The sequence below is a fragment of the Acromyrmex echinatior genome, chromosome 1 (assembly GCF_024713525.1).
Source record: "Acromyrmex echinatior isolate Ae372 chromosome 1, ASM2471352v2, whole genome shotgun sequence".
NCBI classification, from domain to species: Eukaryota; Metazoa; Arthropoda; class Insecta; order Hymenoptera; family Formicidae; genus Acromyrmex; species Acromyrmex echinatior.
In genome coordinates, this window is record NC_141852.1 from 6,604,877 (window position 1) to 6,627,078 (window position 22,202).

General features: G+C 35.7%; 1 protein-coding gene across 15 annotated transcripts in view; it reads right to left on the reverse strand.

Annotated features, from left to right (window-relative positions):
• Positions 1-22,202, reverse strand: part of heph (polypyrimidine tract-binding protein 1 heph) — a 532,621-nt gene that overhangs the window by 315,298 nt on the left and 195,121 nt on the right. The gene's annotated exons all lie outside the window — the stretch shown is intronic.

Sequence of the window (22,202 nt, forward strand, 5' to 3'; positions counted from 1 at the left end):
GCTTGTACTGGGAACCTGACTAAGTTTGGACGTAGATCGGATCGCGCGAAAGTCGACGAGCTGCGTCAAAGATCGCACGATTACGATTTCATTAGTTAATAAAGTCACGATTAAGAGCGTCCCAGAATTTGGGGCTGATCACCTTGATATCGAAGATCCAAGAGCAAATCAATTAAATAATAATCACATTTTTGAAATAATATAGCAACATAGCGATAATCTATTACGAAGTTTTTTAAATTCTTTATACGTAACTATAAGTTACAGCTATTGTAATATTAACAATAAAAAAAGGGATTAATTATTAAATTTCAAAATCAATATATGATATCCAAATTGTCTGACCAAAAAAATAATACTTATAATATTTCACGTGTAAGCAACAAAGGAACGGCATAAATTTTCTTAAAAAAAAAAATTAATATAGATATATTCACTTTCGTCTGCATTGCTCGAGGTGCCGAATACGAACTACGCTTCTTCTTTGTTCACGCAACAAATGATATTCGACAATTGAATGCCTGGTTATAAACGCTATGTAAGCTAGAATTAATAACCCTTAAATGATTATATCAGACACGATTGAGTCATTCGTGTCCTATTTTCTTTTCTTTGAAATATTAAAAGTATTTGGCTAAAAGTTAGTTTCTCTTTTTTTTCCTTTTTTTAAAATAAATTTATTACTTTATAAATACTTTATAGAAACATTAAAAATAATATTTTTTAAATCATTTAATAATTTCTACTCTCTTATAAATACTTGCAAAAGTGATGAAAATTAACTCATCACTTAACTTATTCTTACTTAATATATTATTAATATAATTAACATAATGGAGAGTTAATCAATTTAATTTAAAAAAATGTATTAAATTTAATTCAAATTTAGTTTATTATTCACTTAGTGCATAAATTAATATAAACATTATTTATTTTAAAATTACTTTGTTTATTTAAAAACTGCAGAAATGAAATGACCTGCAATTTGACATATATAGAAGTTAAAAAAAAAACAAAATGTTATTTAACTCAGGACATTTACTATTGCTCCTTTGATATTTAATATGTATCCAATTAAATACACATGTATCACATGACATTTCAGTATTTCAATAAAAAATCTAAATGTGAGTATTTAAAATGGGTTTTTAAAGTAGAAATCAATATTAATGTCAGAAGAAGAAATTTTTTTATTGGAAGCAGCTGGTGTTTTCTCGTTAAAATCTTTATCGCCTTTTCATATATTTGCAAGATTGAAGATACAAATATATTACATTCATGAAGCAATAGCTACAGTATCACGTACACGTACCACGACATCCCTGTATCCCATCTAATGTGAGACGTCCATAGCATTTTGCCACGTTCGCGCGTCGCACGATGAGAATCCACGGAATCGTTTCGGCGGGATCTTCGATCCTGGTGCGAGGTAGTCACGTATCACGTCGGTTCTGAGCCGGTCTAAGTGCTCTTCAATTACGCGGCGACGCAAGCAATTATGAGCGTAATCCTTTAAGATTTACATGGCAGACACGCGACGTAGGTAGACCCGACGTAGGGTTTTGGAATCGGCTGGAAATCGGGGAGAGGCGGAAGAGTACTTCCGGCGGCTACGAGAGAGCGCCGTGGAAACATGGCGTTCGCGGAAATAGAGATTTCGCGAAGGATCTTACCTCGGATTTGCCGGTTAAGCCGCCTCGAATCGTGCTGTTACAGCGTTCCCCCGTCTCTCTCCCTTTCTCCGTCTACCTCTACCCTTTTCTGCACTCTCTTCATCCCTCCCGGCTCTTTTAGATCGCCGAGAGCCACGTGACACCAATGACCTAGGCTTCGAGGTCTCTCTCTCTCCCCCTCCCCCTCCCTCCCGCACACATCCCTTTCTACTTCACAATACTCTTTGCACTCAACTGCTTTCGCATTGTTTCATTTTTTCATTCCATGACGTCAAGTGAGATTATTCGTTCGCATAAGTTGACCGAGTTGCTAAACACAGTGAATGACTGTAAACAATGACGAAGAGGGAACATTGTCAGCATAGCCGTTGAAATGACCAATAGCTGGGTATGTAAATTTCACAATAATTACGCGGATAAAGCGCACGATACATTATAATTAAATGACATTTCATTTCTAGCGTATATATTACGCTTTTAAATATATATCTGCCTGATTCTGCTGATTCTGAAATAATTGTACGAAGCGACGAAAACAATTTCGTGACAGGTTCGATAGAACGACGTCACGAAACGAATCGAATCTCGTACGAGGAATGAGGATTGTCCAAATGTAAATATCGCGTTACGTGTTCCGATTCTGATATAAGTATTCAAAAATCTTTGCGAAAGTTCACGAAACATCAATGCTGTCGTGTGCGAAGGACTCGTGAAAAATTCAGACCTTTCTCTCGAAGGACTGAAAAATCGGAAGAACTCGCTGAATGAGTTAAAAAAAATCGAGCGACGGTAATATCGAGGCCGCGTTTCAATAAACAAAGAAACAACGGGACGGCGAGTAGCGAATCGGGCGCGTAATAAATTACCGCAACGATCGGTGGGGAATATGAGGCGCACTTTAATGCACCCGCGAGATCCCGCGCGATCGCACAGCCCCCGTGTAGGTAGGTATCCATTGTGCAGCACAGCCAGGTATAGGGAAATCGAAATGTGTCTGGCGGCCGTTCCTCGTCCCATTTTCCTATCCCACCCGCTCGTCTCGCTGCTTTTTTCCTCAACAGTACCGGATATTTTATTCAACGGCACTCCGCTCGCGCGCCGTTTGATATTGCAGTCTCATTGCATAAAATCCAAGGCCTGCATAAAACAGCCCTTCGCGCCCCTTCCACGCGAGCCCGGACACCCCCGGAACACGACCGGAAGACCACTGTTACAGCAGTAGAATGGGATGTGCTCGCGCCACGATCGAATCCCGAAGGGGATTTCCAAATGCAATTTCCAACGGAGTGCGTCAGCTCATTAATGTCCCGTATAACATTCCTCGCTAAAACGATCCGCCATAAAGAATCTCGCATCTCCGCGTTTCCACCGCCGCATCCGTTATCGTATTAAAATGCGATTCAATTATTGCTATTCCCCGTTTATAAACTAGCGTAGCGTTTGCACAGCATGCCGCATCGTCACACCCAGTTAAGGGTTAAACGCGTGTCCACGTACCTCTCATTGAATTTTTTTTCGCGGCGTAAATACTGACGGAAATATGTGGGATATGCCTGTAGTCCCATGAGAGATACAACAAATTTTGAAAAATAGTTCACACGTAACGTATATGCGTGCATCGCCCATAACATACACGAATGTACAAGTGAAAAACGCCAGATACTCGGCGTTTGCGATGCTTACAACGTATCTCTGCGTAGAAATCATTTTACAATACCAGATCTCAAATATTTTTTTCGAAATGCATGAAAATTGTCCATTTTTGACGCAATGACGCAACGATGAAAAAAATCAATGTGAAAAATATTAATTAAGATTTAAATAGATTTGATTTAACCCGCATAGGAAAAATTGCATCGGGAAATTTGTATTAAATATTTAATACACTTTACGTGTTCCAAATGTTCACCCAAATCTTTTTAACACGTGAGTAAAAAAAATTAACACAAAAATGTAACACTGACACAATTGGTAAGTAAATTATGAAAGCACACATTTCTTCAGTAAACATTTACAATATGTTAAATTAACACATTTTCTTCATTTATTTTAGAATTTACGGTTCAAAATATGTAAATTTTTCTTATTTGTTCATCAACTTATAAATTGTGTTATTTCAATAATAAGAAATATTGAACATCAATTTAACACAAAATATTCAAATAACAATCACAATGCGTTATATTGGGGATACGTAAAAAATTCAATCAAAAATTTCAACCGGTTTTAAGAAATACAAAATGTTTTTTTCACTGTGTCTATTTCATAAATAAAAAATTTCGCAAACAAAAATTCAATTCATAAAAATATACTAATTTGATAATATCGATAGAGCATAATAAGCTAAAGAATAATAATAAATAATACGGCATTTCAATTAAATAGTTTCCTACTTAATTAATTAGGCATATAATTATGTAGACAGATTTCTACTTCACCGCACATCTACGGTTAAGGATCATCCTGCATGATGGAAGAGTAGAAACGACGATTCTTCAGCGAAATCTTCCAATATTTCTTTTTCTCATATTATCTCGAGCGCAACAGCTCATCGCATAAGAGTGCAGTGATAAAACAAATATCGCTATAACAGCAAAATATGTGATGTACTGCTCCACGGGAAAATGTACATGAATTTTTCGTATGTGTTTACTTTAAAGCAAAAAATTGATAAAGGATAATAGCTAGCATCGATATCAACACCTGACACCTAATTGCAATATGAATATTGCATTTATCCGAGTCGCATATTTATATTCACTAAATTATTTTCCTCTCATATCAATAAAAAAAAAAAAAAGAGTAACGTAATCCGTACAGGACGTACAAAGCAAAGCGCGCGCCGCTCCGGCGTTTTCAAAAAGTCATCCAAGCACAAAATATCACACAGAGTCGTAAATTGCAATCGCCAATTAGGATTACGTCGGATGGTAGTTCGATCGACGATATTCGCGGTATTACGATTCACAAGCGCGTATATCGAATTCGAAGCCTTGATGTCGACCGCGACACTCATCATCCGGGATCACGGACCATAATCCGAATCGATCCCGCGTCAATAGCTAGACATACAAGAGCGGTTTTTTTATGGATTTGGTCCGTGGGTTCAATCCGACGGATTAAGATTGGTGAATTGAGTCCGGCTCACCTGATCTCTCGTTGTCAACTAACGTGACTTTGTTCATGGATCTGTTCGTACAGAATTCAAATCCGTTGATTAGTGACTTAAAAATTTGTTCGAGATACAGATTCCCTTTTAATGCCAGATTTTAGAATGTATTCTAAAATCTGGCATGTACTTTCTATCTGCAATTTGGTATTATCGCAGCATTCGGAATGTCTTACGAAATACGGTCCATTATGTAAATTTATATGCTGTTAAATTCATAATGTCAAATTATATCGATTTAAATTATTTTTAATCATTCTATAGTCACTGCTCCTATAATGATAAATTAAATAATAGTAATAATATAAATTAAATTTGAATCAAATTTTATGTATTTTCTTCTAAAACTGTAGAATTAAATAATCTAACTAAAGAAAATACATAAAATTTGACTCAAATTTAATTAATCATTATTATTATAATATTATTATTATTTATTATTTATAAAATGCTTACATTAATATGGACGTTTAATACGAACGTTGTTTACTTTGAAACTCTATCACGAAAACGGAATGATTTTGATACTCTAAGGCTCGATTTCACAACATATGATTATCTGAAGATTAAAGGTAACCAAGAAATTCATGAATGAATTTCGTTGAGGATCTGTTGGTAACCTTTAATCTTAAAGTAACTATATTGTAAAAACTATAGCTGTAAAAGTTAAAAATAATAAAATGTTATTTTTAACTCAAGAGAACGAATTACAATTGTACTTTTGATATTTAATAGCGCCATACTGAGTTTCCAATGAAGGATTCGATTCAAAAGTTAATTCGCAATGACGTCAAAACATCCCGGTTCTTTTTCAAATGATGGAAACAACTTTTCGGTCGCATTATAGCGGCAGCAATTATCGCACATCTCCGCGAAACAAGTGCGTATGATAATGCAATACGCGCTTTACCATCCGATTCTCATTTGCACACGCGACGAAGTAGACGAAGCACGCATTCTGGATGACAGGTTCAAAGCAACAATTGCGCGTGTTATTCCACATTAATACGGATAAAGCTGCAGTAGCGTGTTCACTGTGTCCAGTCCCTTCCCTGGCAACCCCCGTCACCCCTATCCTATCTCTTTCTCCTTCCATTTCCCTCTTGTACTCGTATCCGCCACCCTCTGCGTTTCGCCTATCCTCTCCTCTTCTCCCCTTTTCACCCTACATCATGCGTTTCCCTCCGGCCACGATTCCCTTTCCCTCGATTTCCGTATTCTCTCTTTGCTCTCGTTCCATCTGCCGCATATGCCTCTCCTCACTCCTCACTCGTGCTTCCGGCATACCAGCACTTTTCCCGTTACAGTTTGCATTTGATTAATTCTGCATTCACTTACAGGTAATTCAACATTGATTAACTCTGCATCTGTCAAGAAAGCGTGCAAGTGGAGAAAAAGAAATAATGCCAACTTCAAAAATGACAGAAAGATGTAAATCCTATATATTTATTCAGTCTGTTCCAGCGGTGATTTGAATTCCTAAAAAAAAGTCCTATATAATTCATCTTCCAATAAAAGAAGAAGAAGGTACGAAAGAACTTATGCTAATGCTTTTTCTCAAACGAGAGAGAGAGAGAGAGAAAGGCACGTGACCATTTAATGGAGGCGAACATGAGAATGAAAGTGTCAAAGTCCCGAGTTAATGCGCGCGTTATTTCGGGAGATACAAAACATTGGCGGCGCCAATGACAAATTGAATGTGTCGCAGCTTTCAGAGAGAATTTTGGAAAAAATTCTTCTTTTTTTCGACCGTTACAGAACAGTGATGTATTATCGGCACGAGCCACGACGTTTCTCGACGCGAAAACAAATTCCTTCCGTGCTTTCTATCGTAGCGTTATTCGAGTATGGCCGGCACACTTTCCGTTTTCAACCATTTCTAAAATTTACGTACATCCCAAAAGGACTTTAGACAAAAACAGACGTGATGAAAAATATGAGCTATCCCAAAAACAATGCGTGTACGTATAACGAAGCGGATTGTATCTATCCAAGAGTTTCGAACTGAAAGTCAATTCGTATTAGACATATTTAAATAACACATAAAATTAATTTTGAATATTCGAGTATTATATGCATACATACCGCAATAATAAAAATTTTTGATATACGGAAACGTGATAATGAATTCAAAAAGATGATACATGCGATTCTTAAATAAGGCTGACTATACATAGGCATATACTACTGCGGATTTAACGTGATACTTGCTGTGTTTATATTCTGTATCTATATATTATTTATACTTCTTCGAACATAAAAAAAGTTTTATAGAGCATACGTGTAACAAAAAATAAAAATACACTTTACAAAATACTTACTCGTAGTTTATTATACATACATCTTAATTTAACATCTGATTGTGAGTTACATTTCCCCGAGCGTTACAGGTACAGACTTTATATTCTCTTGCTTTTTGTCGCTTCAGAAGTTTCCGCAAGAGCACGTTCGCCGAGAGCATACAGAACGGAAGTAGCATGAATGTGAAGAGCGGTTCTTAGTCAGAATAGCCCGGAGATGTGACGCGTGTTTTCAATTATTTCACAACGCGCCACGATCAGGGAGGATGCATTAGAATGACTCAGAGAACGGCCGGGTTGGACAGTATCGAGGCAATTTACATTTTTAGCCAATATTCGAGCCATTCAAGCTCAGTCGAACGATACACTTCTCGGCCTTCTTTCTCTCTTTCTCTCTCTGTCTCTCCCCCTCCCTCCTTCCCTCCCACCCCTTCCCTCTCTTGCTCTATCCTCTTTGCACAAATACCGATTTCACGTCGTCTGGTTCAAGTTAGCATACCTGTTGCCGAATTCAACGGCAGCACAGATTAATTAAACGCCGCGAATTAGGAAGATTAAATCTTCATCGTTTTATATTATTAGGTTTAATTAAATTATTTCATTTAATTTTATTTTATATATGTATAATTTGCAAAGTTCAGGCTCTCTCTCGTTTTTTCATTAAATATTATTAGATATAATACTTGGATCGACTTGACAAATACGAGCTAACTACCTATAATCCGCCGAGCGTTTCCTCCGCCTGAACAAGCAGGAGGAGGAAGGCAGAAAGGAGGACACGTACCTACGGAATCCTAAGGAAACCTCTTGCTTCCTTCCAGCTATTCCCAGAAGAGCAGTGGGTACCCAAGTTAGGCACGGATCGTTAATTCTGCTATGAATATGCCGAGTTACAGCACAGTTGCAGTCTTACTTAACTGATATATCCTCTAGCTATCGTCTTCTGGCTGTTTTGACTACGCGTTTATCTCACGTAACTATCTAAAAACATCATGGTCTGTCTATTACGAAATGTGCAAGTGGATTCATTTGCCTGATTTGCTATAAATCATCCAGAAAACTCCGCATTAATTATATAGAAAATTGGGTTCCGGTGAAGTTAATTAGATTTCATTTACATATATAATGTAGTTCATAATGTATATGTAAATAAAAGATGTTATAGACATAAGATACATTAATACTTTTCATAGTTATAATATATTAAGGGAACTGATAATGATGTGTATGTGTGTGTGTTTCAACGTCCAAAAATTGAATAAATTCAAAATGTTATTTGTGAACAAATGAATAATCGTACATAAATTTTCTTTTTAGACTTAGATATATTTTTAAGACTTCCTTAATAAACAAAATCAGCCGCAAAAGTCCAAAAATGGTGCTCTGTGAGCATAAGTTTTATACATTTAATAAACCATAGCTCAAAAACTATCTATTATTGAGCTTTGTATCATTTGTGCATCGCAACTAACTCATTTCACCGAGCAATTTTTTATATAATTACTAAGTGGCTAAAAGACCGTCGATCGCAAATTTTTCAACGAGAATTTTGCAACAAGATTATAATAATTAACGTCATTATCAGACAGCTGATAGATCAATTTACATTCATCAAAATGCTTTAATACCAGGAAATTCCCGATTGTACGTCAGACAATCGCCTCATAGTCTTCCATTATCGCAACCGACCCATTATAACGATTGTAACTGGACGATAACGTCGACAAAGGCGCCAACGTCGTGATTCGGTTTCTCTGCGAGCGTGAACCGCGCATAGAAACATTGGCGGACGCTAATGTACTCGCAATCAAAGTAATCGACATCGATAGACAGTCGCTGGTGTTTCGCGATTATCGGTAGAATCTCACGAAACTGGCGGATTCCAGGCAACAGGTTCCACACGCGCGGCTCACTGCAGCGGCCACCGCACCGAATTGAATTTCAGTCAGATTGTAAATGCGATTGCAGGCAACGGCACGTGCCACGTTACGACATTAAAGCGCGCCGGCCTCATCGCGGATAATCGATCGCCATTGTTTCGTGTAGAGCGAGAAGTATGCTGCAGGACGTTACTATTTATAGCATGGTTTACAGAACGTTGTGCCTTTTATAATAGATTCACTCTTTACACTTAACAACCCTTTAAAGCTGACGTCAAAATCTGTACATAGTCACTGACGCTAAGTCTGTGAGATTAATTTACGTTCACTAAATGGTGCTAATGGTTACTTTCAAGGGACCAAAATGACGACATAACTCATAAAAAAAGTACGTGTGTATGTGTGTCATATTAAGTTCATCTTAATAAATAATTGAAATTTGGAGATGTAACCTAAAAAATATAATTGAAGCTTCAGTTTTGTATTTTCTGGTTAGCTTCAAACTTGACCTTACTGATGATAATTATTCACATCAGAAAATAATTGGAATTTTTTTGTCCTTCGTAAAGAATTAGAAGGATCGTGAAAATGTATATATCCGAAGAGTCGCTTTTGAACAGCAGAGAGAGCCTCTCCGAGCATCTCGTGTGGAATGCATTACGCAATCCATAGATCGACGGCGCCGAAGGAAATGTGTCCCAGACAAGAAGGCGTCATCCTGCGAAAGCATGCATGGGTTTATAACGTAATAAATTGCGGTTCGTTAAACAGTTAATGGAGTTCGTCTAGCGACACCCCCGCCGTCGATGGAATTACGAAGAGGCGACGGCAGCGGCAGCTTCCCCTTACACGGCACGCTTTGCGAATTATTATCGACAGGTTAATCCTTTGGTTACCAACACCTGCAAAGAATATGCCCTACGGTTATTGAGCTACAAACATACAACAGTGAAAACCAACGTTTATATACTCGAGCTACTGTAAAGTGGATAAAGTTAATAATATCAGGGATTTTAAAGATGCTTAAGTATTTTGACACGAAAATGCCGCGACTTACACTTTGAAAAAATTCATTAGATTTTAAACTCTTTAATTACGATCTTTATATATTTTTCGTCTTTACAGCCGTAAAAGAGTATTACAAGAAAATAGCTTGAATTATATATGCGAAACAAAAATTCCACAGTTCCATAATAAACTGTAAAAGTATCATCCTATTTGTCTCTGGAAGAGCGCAGATGCAAAAAAAAAAAATCTATCCCATTATGTTTAAGTAAAGTGCGAGAACAAGACATCTTTTAATAATTTGCCGACGAAAACGCGTGGCAGCGCGGCGATTTAATATCGGCTCAGAAAGACAATGCCGTCAGAATATCTTTATGAGGCGCAAGCTTAATTACCTTCGGCATCTCGCGTCCCTATCCCCGAGAACAACAAGCCTTCTTCCTTCTGCAGAAATTTACTATCTTTCTGGCGCGGAGAGAGTTGGTGCAGAGAGCTGGTGCACAGAGTTTCTCTCTCGATCCCTTTTTGGCCCCCGTCATTACACGTGTATCCGCGCGCGCGCGCACGTACATTCTATATATGTCTTAGTCGTGCCGACGCCGACGTCGCCGTAGCCTCAAAACATAATTAAAATTTTCTAATTAAGAATTTCGATAAGGAAGCGAGCGCTCGCTTCTATATCCCGCAAAAGAGAGACGGCTTTGCCTTGTCAGAGCCTCGTCCTTTCTTCCCGCGTCCCCTCGTCGACAAATCCTTCACGACCCTTGTTCGCCTTTGCCTTCGCCTCGTTTAATATCGAGGCCGCCCCTGATGCACCCTACGTTTACCGAATTAACGAATCCGGGAACGCTGCGCCCAAAGGCGGCTTTGTACCCATCTTTTATTCTTCTCGAGACTATCCTGACCCCATGACTAAACCAAAAGTCGATACCTCAGCGTTTCATTTAATTTGGCTGCTTCTTTTACAGCTATGTAATGTATCGTAGTATAATCTTGCGCATGCTTACATTGTTAAATTCACAACGTCAAATTATACCCAATTTGAGTTATTTTTAATTATTTCTATAAGTTGCCAAGGTACCTACTCGATGTATCGTTAATTTCATTAAAGCGATAAAGGTAAACGATTTACATAACTCAAGAAAACATATTAAATTTGACTCAATTTAGCTTATTATTTACTAAGTGCATACATTAATAGACGTTTACTTTGAAACTAACCACAGAAATGGATTTATATTTTGATACACATCAAAATATTATTTCAAAGAATAGGTTAAAATTGTTACCTATCATTGTGAATTAATATCAATATTATCCTTTTTTTTCCACAAATATTATTGTATGTACAATATAATCCAAAACAACGGTAAAATAAAACATCAATTCACGCGCTCACGCTCTTTTCACCCAAAATTCTTGAGTAACAATTACCATTACAAATACTAATAAACAATCAATCGCAAATATAGTGCAAAAAATGTATATACAGAGAGACACATTTGAGAAACTGTGCAGAGATGCATCTTCCGCTGAAATCGCACATTATCGATACATATCGAAGTGGATACGAGACTGCAAGAGAGATACCTACATATACTCGAAGGACCGACGCTTCAAATCGCGAGATCAATCGTGCAAATTACGAAGAGACGCGAAATACTGGTGTTACGTTTCCAACTGTATCCCACCCGCCGCAACTCCTGGGACGAAGACTTAATCAGAATAACCGAGATTCCAGAGTCCGGGACTCCGAGCCTCCGAAGCAGCCAATTCCGGGTTAACCTCGTTCGTCCTTGTAACTAAGTACTGCGATCCTGTCGTGAATTCTCGTTTCGGTGCTTAATCGACTCAGCAGCTGCTCATACACGTCGCTGATCGAAAACCAAAATTCTCAATCGATCGATCGGCACGGACGTCGACAAATTGAGACGTGTAGAATTTAATAATTAAATCCCTAGAGAGAGGAAAATGTTCTGGACCTTCGAATCCAAAGATGTATGGAAAAAGAGATGTACACTACTACACTACTACGTTCAATAGTTTGGGAACACATTTTTTAGAAAATTAAAAGGGAGTAGCGCTGATACTTCTAAAGAAAAACGCCATATAAGAAACTTAATTATCTGTTTTAATTATACAACACTGCTATTTATTTCTAATCATATTTCCAAGGAAATATTTCATTTAAAAAATATTACCGAATAAACGTGCTACATCAATGTTCTGTTATCAAAAGAGAATAAGAATAATTAAAAATAATAAATAGAGAGAGTTATTGTAAATTGTTATTTCACAATAATTAAAGCTTAATAATTTTTTTTTAAATTTCCAATTGCTTCAAAACCTTTAAATGGTAGCGTATGTTTTTATTAAATCATTTCGCAATAAAAATAAAATATATATTAAATTTAAACAAATTATTATCAAAATTATCACATATTATTTCAGCATATATGTTATTAATTATCTGGCAATTGCGTGGAAGCGTTATAAGTTTTCTAGAAAATAAAAACTCACATATCGTAAAGCGAAATAAACTTACAATTAGATTTTATCGAGAACATTATCGCCAATACCGGATTAAAAAATATTTCAAATGTATATTTGGAAAATCTCACTTAATGCGTGTTATGATTCGTACAAATTAGTGCATTTATCGGTTGTTCCTTGATAATTATCTCATTTAGTAAACATTTTTATAGAAAGATTTTGGATATTAAAAAAAACAATCCAGCCTATCTAAAACAGAATTTTAAATGATTAGATTGACCCAACAGGGAACAGTACAATAAAAAAAAAAAACTTCCGTAAAACATTGAAGAGACCAAAATCTCGCATTATGAGATACTTCAAATTGGCCAGGAATTTTTATAATCTAGAGAAAATACGCCACGCCTGATACATTCTGCATATTTGTAACGTAATATCCTTAATAAAGCTTTCGATGAAAAATGTCTTTTCAAAATTCCTTAAGATCTCCATTAACACGCAAGAATTTTACCAACACTTACAAGTTAAGAATGTCGAGCATCGAAAGTATTTTATCTCTTTAGGGGATCCTAAAGTAAAGCGAATTACTGACCATATTTCGTAATTCTAAACTATCTTTGAACTGTCTTTATAGAATTGCAAAATTCTTGTACACGATTAAAGTACGCACAAAAATAACTATTGCAAACATTGGCTTTGCATAAAAGCGAAGAAAAATTAAAAATATCACTTATTTTTGGCAGGTACAGCTGTCATCTGGTGATAATATTTGTCGAAAAATTTTAAGAAACTTAAGTAAGAAACTGAATTAAAAATATCACTATTTTCGATATTTTTAGTTTGAAAATGAAAAATTTATTGATATCGTCAAAGTATGCCTTTGCTTTAAAAAGTCCTCTTAACAACATAATGAATAAGGGCAACTCACTTGAAGATCATATCGTTTTCATTTTTCTAAATTGCGTATGATTCCAAATATATATAGAAGTTTTATCTCCCGCTCACGTCCAAGAGTTTCATCTCACGAGAATAAGTGCAGATGTAAACGAGACATTAAGTGAAAGGAACATTAATTCTTGATGTACACAGCGAAATGAGGTAATATTAGCAACATTCCAGACAAACACGAGCGATTTACCACGCGAATGACTGGTATCAGTGGAACCCTGTTTTTCATCCTCCCCCACTTCTCTTCTGCTACCCTCTAATCTGACGGAAAATTGGAGCCCGACACTAATTGAAAGTCGATTGAATGCGATGAATGCATCGGTTTGGTTTGGTCGATTCCCCTTTCCATCCTTCTCTATCTGGAAATCGCGGCATTCTCATTTCTTCCTCTCTCCTGCCGATAGTCTCTGTCTTTGTTGCCGCAGGAAAATACACGAAAAAGCTTTCGAATCGCATGGAGATATCTCTTTGTGCCGGGTGAAATGCAGTAGGGATATTTAACCCTTAACCGCGGGGAGGCCTGGTTTACACTTTAGCCGAAATGCAATCCACGAATTACAGGTACCTGACGCGAGTTTATTTTGCATTTGCGTTTAAGACGAATAATTTGCATTAAGAGCGCAATGTCTCTTATTTAGTATTTATTTCAGAATCATAGGCAACGAGTGAGGAATTTATTTTTGAAATGCATGAAAACGGTACATATTTTACATTTAAAAAATTACAGGCTTACACGAAGAGAACGATTCTGCTGAAATATCTAAAAATTTAGCTAGATACGCATCTAAAAATAATTTTATTGGACCATCAAAATAATTATGTAGAATGTTCAAACTAATTGCTAAAATGTCAAAACTTTTTGCAGTATATAATATTGCGCAGTATATCATATTCCAACAAAATTATTTCAGATCTGTATCTCGCTAAATTTTTAAATACTTTAGCAAAAACGTTCTTTACATAATTTTACATGTAAATTTATGAATGCTTCTAATGACATTGACACATACAAAAAAATCAATAAAACGAAGGAGATTAATTAGTGAGGACGACTGATTAATCATCGATTCGACTACTGAGATTTAACAGAAACTTATTAAGAATAACGATCGCGCTCCTGAAGCCACAGTTATACCTCTATGTCGTATTTTGACGGGTGCTGCGATTTCTGTCGACGACACTGATACAGTTCCAAGACACGTGCAAGTTTCTCCGAGCTCTTGAAGACGCCACGAGGCCCTCTCACGCCCGCGCGCCCTCAATGTCTAATTAGTTATTACTAATCACCGTGAGTAGTTTGGCAGTAGTTCGATTTGCGGGCACATTCGCATCATGCGACGACGCATTGACAGGGGCAAGACGGGAGAGAGATGGTGGATTTCAGAAACTCGCGTCAGAAGGGTAAAGGTTACGCTCTTGCTCAAGTAGCCGAGTTATATGCGGAAACTCGTATCTCCCGTTTAGCGATGACATGCGCGTGTTTTGCATTTTGAGTGGCATAACGAGATTCAAAGCATAAATTTAACCTGGCGTCAGTTTTCCATTATCTTTTATCCTTCCCTTCATTCGTATGTCAATGAAGTATCATCATGTACACGATATGATCTTGAGAACGATACTGAGGATTATCTAGTTAGCAATTTAATCCTCCGGAACTGATAATGTTTAATAGTCTAATAGTCTATTTAGACCTACTAAATTACAAATCTTTTTGTCAAAAGTGTCAATTCTATTTTTTATGTATATACATTTACACACAAATATTTAAGCATTAAGATCTGCTTTAACCGAATATAGGAATTCTCGTATTTAATTAAATCAATTTTTTTATGTTACATTTGCAAATGGGATTATTATTAAAATATACTTAGTAGTATTAAGGGTGTAACACTGATTGCCAAAAGTTTTCGGCCAATATATAATTTTATGATAATAAAATAAATTAATAAAATTCATATAATTTTGAAACGTAATATTTAAAATATTAGAATAGTATATTGAATCTTTATATTCTTAAAGATTCTTTATCTGAACGATATCATAAAATTATTCATTAATCGAAAATTTTGACAGCGACTGTAGCATTCATTCTTTTTATTCGAGTCATTTTGAAATTAATTAGATCTTCTTAATTAACATAATTTAAATGGATTTTACAGAACTCAGCGTTAATAATTGTGTTACAGACATCAATTTTGGACGTCAACTTCAGAAAATTTAAACATTATGAGACACAATCATTCTAATAACGGAATAAAAAAATCGCATAAATTCAAGTGACAAAAACAAAAGCCACGATCAAGAACAATATCATCTTCATTGCTTTATTTGTCGTGAAATTATACCGAGACAAGTCGCCTTCAAGACATGGAAACAAAGAATAACAGCAGTTTTACTTTGAGAAATACGTTAATGATGCGCCACTGCGAGAATAAAAAAACCTTGTCGGTAGTCAGCTGTTATTTATTACTGTCAGCTGCAACTGCACATTTCAGATAAGCTTTCCTATCTTGTATATCTATCATAATATACTTGAAACTAAAAATGTCATAAAATATTCGAAAAAAATAAACAAATTGTAGATTGATTTTATTGATTGTTTTAGACTGACGTTAAAATCAATCTAAAACAATAAATAAAATCAATCTACATTGATAGAAATGAACATTATATAGCAAATAAATTACAGAGGATGTATGCATACCTTAACGATGTAATTACAGATATTATATATTTAACTTGAGCAATTTATTTTCGAAAATACAGAAATAAATTTTTAAAAAACGCCACGCGTGGTACTTTACTATTTTAATTTAATAAAGCGCACTTCCGTGTTATTTTGAAAGCAGATGGAAATCAAACACAAGCCTTAATTTAATTTAAAAAAAAAGATACACATAAATGGAGTGCGAAGTAAATATCGGCGCATTTTTCAAACAACGCCACATTTGCCGCGATAACGGCCGCTCGATTCTCACCGTCGATCATGGCCGTATTCAAATCCGTGTTCGAATTATACAATAAACGCGTCGTCGCTGTTATCGTTACCGCCGATCTTCACCGATTGCGCAACAAATCAAATATTCTCTCTGGCCGATGCACCGATAAACTCTCAGCACATGTTTGCGATCGAATTCATTTCAGAGATTAATTTCAGTGCGAACAAAAACAGAGCGCGAATCATATCACACGTGATGACATCCCAATTAAGACTGCGCGGTCAATAAAAGATTAATCGAAACCGGATATACGCGCGGATATAATAATGACATTCGGACCGTGCAGACTCCGAAACGGCCGCGTTCGAAAAGCTATTATAAATACAACGTACAACATTTATATTCGATATTGCTCGGGACGACGTTTTATCTTTGTCGATTTATATTTGTTTTTAATGTCGCAAGAACGAGCCGCGTATATTGGTAATCCGAGAGTTAATGCATGCGGCAAATTGACATTATGAGAGGCAGGAGCCGCGATCAAGGATCGCAACAGGACAAACCACGACCTGGTGCAAACTACGAAGAGATGACTACTGTCAAGCACGACATCGGCGATTCCATTTGACAACCACCTGACTATCCGCTGAACTCCTGCGATGTTTCCGTAATGCGATCCGGTTGCCTCGTTGCATCATTTATCACGACTGAATGACGGACAAGCATCTCACCGTTGAAGACCAAGAGACATCGAAGGTTGAACGACGGGGAAACGGGAGGAGGATTCGAGAAAATCGATGGAGATCGATGAGAGCGAGGGAAAGGGGGATGTTGTCGGCGTTGTCGTTCGGGTATTGTCTTCGTACTCAATATTTAATTAATTCGGCTGCTGCTAAGGAGTTTACTCTGGAGGTTGAATCATGGGTTAGGCTGGGCCGGGTTTAGCATCTCCGACGATGCAACCACCCCTTTACGAGCAATGAAGGGTTGGAGACTCCGTCGAACTGACTCTTGACAGGCTCTGGATGCTTGATCGTTTTAGCACGAAGAGATGTCATGCGACGATCACAACTGATTGTTTCATGTAATTGGTTGGCTACGTGACGAAGATTGTTACCTATTAATACAGCTAGATCGTGAACGAGGATGAGCATAACATTGTAAGCAGTTTGCTTGAACTAAGAAAATTGTAAGAATATGCAAAAATATTGGCTGGCAATCAACATTTTCTAAAAGTGAATCAATGACTGCAGTGCTACTTATAACTTATGTAATCATCAGCGAATATTCACTGTTTTTCAGTAATAATACACTGATTCATTTTTATGATTTTCTGCAGATTCAAATATTCACTGATGATTACATCAGTTATAAAAGAAGAAAAAACAACTTTGCAATTGTTGTAAGATTTTTTAATATGATTGATATACTTAGATCCAGCATTATATAAGAACAAAAACCAATCACATTAAAGAATCTTACAACAGATGCAAAGCCTCTTTTTCTGCTAAACGCAGCCAATATTAGTCACGAATATCCGCTTTGATCAAATACGGGCTTTTTATTTATTTGTGTTGAACTAACGAGGTTGCACGAAAAAATGATTTTATTTTTCACTTCATCAGGTAAAATATTATTTAACTCAAGGGATTGAATTGTCATTACTTCTTAGATATCTATTGTAGAAAGCTCGAACTAGTTGCTAGAATATCAAAACTTCTTACAGCATTGCTCATTATGCTTGAATGTCCTACATAATTTTTTTTTTGAATAGTTTGATAGTCCAATTTTGATAATCCAACAAAATTTTTAGATCTGCACTTAATTACATTTTTAGATATACTTCAGCAAAATTTTTTTTCCATATACTAAATAAAAAAATAAAAAATGCTATATTGTTACGTCTATGTTGTTGTTGAGATTTTTCTCCGTTTTTGAGTCAATGTATTTACTCGGGGAATGTATTTACCGGAGATTAAGTTGTGCGGTTAAGGATGCGGTTCACTGGGAAGTACTGGATAATTTAAAGGAAGGGTAATCTTGAATTCGGTGTCAAAAAGATCACGAAGTTTATAGGCGAATCTACGTGGATCGGGCTTTGGAATGATTTTGTAATTAGGAAACGTGAGGTTGACCTCCAATTTACTTAGAGTGTAGACAAGTTCGCGGGGTCTACTGATTTGTCTTGGTCTAGCAATTGCGCAAGTTTTTGGAAATAGGGGAAAGGATCTTGATTTGAAATAAGGGCCGATTTAACTTGGAACCTCAATCTCTTTTCTCTTTGTCCGCCTTTGGTAGACATGGAGGTGATGCAAAAAAAAGGAATTATAATGTTCCGGAGAACCATCGTAAACGGGAGCCACGCTATTGGCAGCGACAGTCAATACCTCTCTCAACCTCTAACAACCCCTCAGATATTCATGTATGTATATGTACTTGTATGTAGATTTAGAGATTAGAGATTTAGAGGTTCCGTCGATAGATTCGATTTAATATTATCGTTTATTAAAAAGAAGAATTAAATGCTATAAGTAAGACAAAAATGAGGTTCTGATGAAGCACGAGGATAGTTCTCACTTTGATAGTATAACTGTAACTGTAACTGTGATAATATAACTGTAACTGACTGACTGTCTGAATAACCGACTGACTGACTGGCTGGGTGACTGATGAATTGACCGAAAAAGGAAAAGAAGAGCAGTGCAGTGCAGTCGTGTAGTGGTGCAGTGATGTTGTAGTGTTGAAGTCTGTCTTTGGTAGTTTGAAAATGAGTGTGGGAGTGTCCTTTCAGAACCAATCAACACTCCTCAAAATTTGGTAGAACCTATACTCGTGCTTTCCTTGAGATAAGCAAGGCTCCGCGTAAGCCCTACTCCCCACTCTACAAGTTTATTCTTAATAAGTAATAGTTGAATTTTAACAATTTGTTATAAAAATTCGGTTTTCCTTAATATCCTTTATGCGAGGCGAATTCACTACATTCATATGTTTAAAATTAATTTAACTTTATTAGAAAAAGAAAAAGGGAAAAAAAAGATATTCGTTCTCGCATTCAGGAAGATTTCTATTTTATTGCTAATTACTTAATTGTTAAACGCTATTATAATATACATTATTATTAATGTTAATGTACGCTTTTATATTTGTTATTTTATAGGAGGGCTTCTTTGAGAAAGATCGTGTGATATTCTTAGACATTCTTTCTAGAATAATCTGTAGATAATTTTTATGACGCATAAAAGTATATGACGTGATCTATCTGTTAATTTGAATGTTTAAATAAAGAAACTGAATATACTTTCTTATAAAAGAGAAAAGGAATTTTCGGTTCCGAAATAAAGATAAAATAGGGAAATCTAGCGATAAGATAAAAGTAAAGTATAAATATCGTATCTATGAAGAATATCTATGAAGAATATCTATAAAGAATAGGAGAATTTTATCGGTATGTAACAATACTGACATTAACGAGATACAGAAAAAATCTTATAAAAAATGCACAAAAAGAATTTGCCATACACATGAAATTGAAAATCAAACTTTTGTACAAGATGATAGATTTTCATTAGTAAAAGAAGCATTTTAAACTAAGCTCCAATTACGTACATAAACAATGGCAAATTCTGTTTTTTTTTTTCTTAAACTAACCGAGCGGAATACGCGAAAATTAGATGCGGTGTTTCAGAACAGAAGTATATCGCGGCCATTCGCTTCTTTTTAATTTCACCTTCGTCTATTATTCTATCACCGCTCGGGGATCGAGGCGAAAGCCAAATGGAGGTGAGCTACGCTATCCCCGAATGGGAATCCCGCGTGGGGATGTGCCGATAATTCTATGAATCCGGAAACAGCGAGTGTTTCTGCCTAGAGTTCTGGAGAGCCCATTACCCGGATTACTTTTCCGGCGTTTTCTATCGGCGGCACTTCATTCGACTTTTGCGTTCCGCGTCGTTTAAATATCGGTGATTGATATAGAACATCAACCGTGTATCGATAACGCGTTTTCAACCAATAACACGCAATGGTTTTCACGATGTGTTCAATTAAGATGTCTTCAAGAAGTCGTGCATTTATTGAGAATGAATAGTCGAGGAAATATGAGCGCAGGTCTATTAAACTTTTGTATCGACGACGCAATTTTATATCATGTAAAAATAATTGCGTCCCATTTAACTGTATTTTACATAGGCAAATATTGATAATACTTCGTAAAAGTCATAAGTTCATAAGTTTTTTTATACTTTCTTGGATGAATACAAATTTTCTAAATTGCTCCATCATGTCGTAATCTTGAGAAATTTGCAATTCAATTTACAAAAAGAGCAATTTTTACATATTTTGTCATATTATAACTACGATGTATGACTGAAGTTTTATTACAATCAAAACTAAATATGTTGTTATGACTTTCAACCCTCTTTTGTTTAGTGTTGACTACGATTCATGGTTAAATGTAAGCTTTTATTGCGGGAAGATGAATTAGATCGATTGTATTGACGATTTACTAAATATATTCCAATTATTTTATTTAAATGTAAGTTTTTTTGGGTTGGTGTCAAAATTGTCAAATTTAAAATCATGAAAGATATCTGTATATTTTGAAACAATCCGAACATTTTTCAAATTTTAATATTTGTCATATCGAATCCATCACTTTGAATTTTAACATCAGATTCATATTCAACGGCCTAAAAAATTCTAAAGTTTAAATGAATATGATTGAAAGCTATTTGTTAAATCATTAATAACATGCAGCATTTTTATTATATAATATTCCGCATTTAACCATGAATATCTTTATTAAGCACAATCAACACTAAAAAATCCTTTAGAGAAATCTTAACAATATGCTTCATTTTGATTGCAATAAAAATTCTCTAACACATCATATATCATAGTTATACGATAAAATATGATAAAATATGTAAAAATCCTTTTTGCAAAAAAAATCTTTTTTACTTTAAATGTAAATTTCTAACAAAATGTGACATGATGGAACAATTTGGAAATCGGATTCGTATTTAGCATTCAAAAAAATCTACGGGAAAAATCTTGTCTTCTGATTTTTTTTCAAACAGTGTAATCGTCATTTATATTAAAAAATATACATCAGACAAAATACTCAAAATAAAGTTTAATATTTCAAACATATATTCAATCACGTTTCGTTTAAAGATTAATTAATAATCAATGAAATAAATAGAGAATCAAAATTAATCTTAAAAATCTAAGAAAAAAAATCAGAGGGTGATAAATACAAAATAAAATAAAATAATTTAAAAAAAACATGACCTGATAAAATTCCAATTTCAACTTACTAGAATCACAGAACATAAATTAATGTTTAAGTGCGGAAATTTTTGAAAATAACGAAGGAAATTCAAAGAAAAGTCAAAATCGAAACTTCCACGTAAAATAAAATTCAACTCGAGGCATTGACATCTTACTTTCGTCTCTACGTGCAAGACATCCCACGGGATTGAAAAAAAGGACGAAACATTGACAAGCGCATCGAGAAGCCGAGTTCGTGCAAAAATGTTTCGACACCAAGCGTGCGCCATCGACCGTCCTATTAAAGTATTACCGCTTTCCGAAGTTGCGAAATACTTCAGGATCGCTACGCTGTAATATAATTTATCAAAGAGTTAACCCTCCCACTCCCCCACCGTCCTGTTAAAGCTTAGAAAAGTTATATCTGTCGGAGCAGACTTTAATACCCCCTCGCGGAAGCGTAACATAAACTTCTGGATTTGTACCTATACAATCGAGTACAAGAGGATTTTCTGACATAAAAC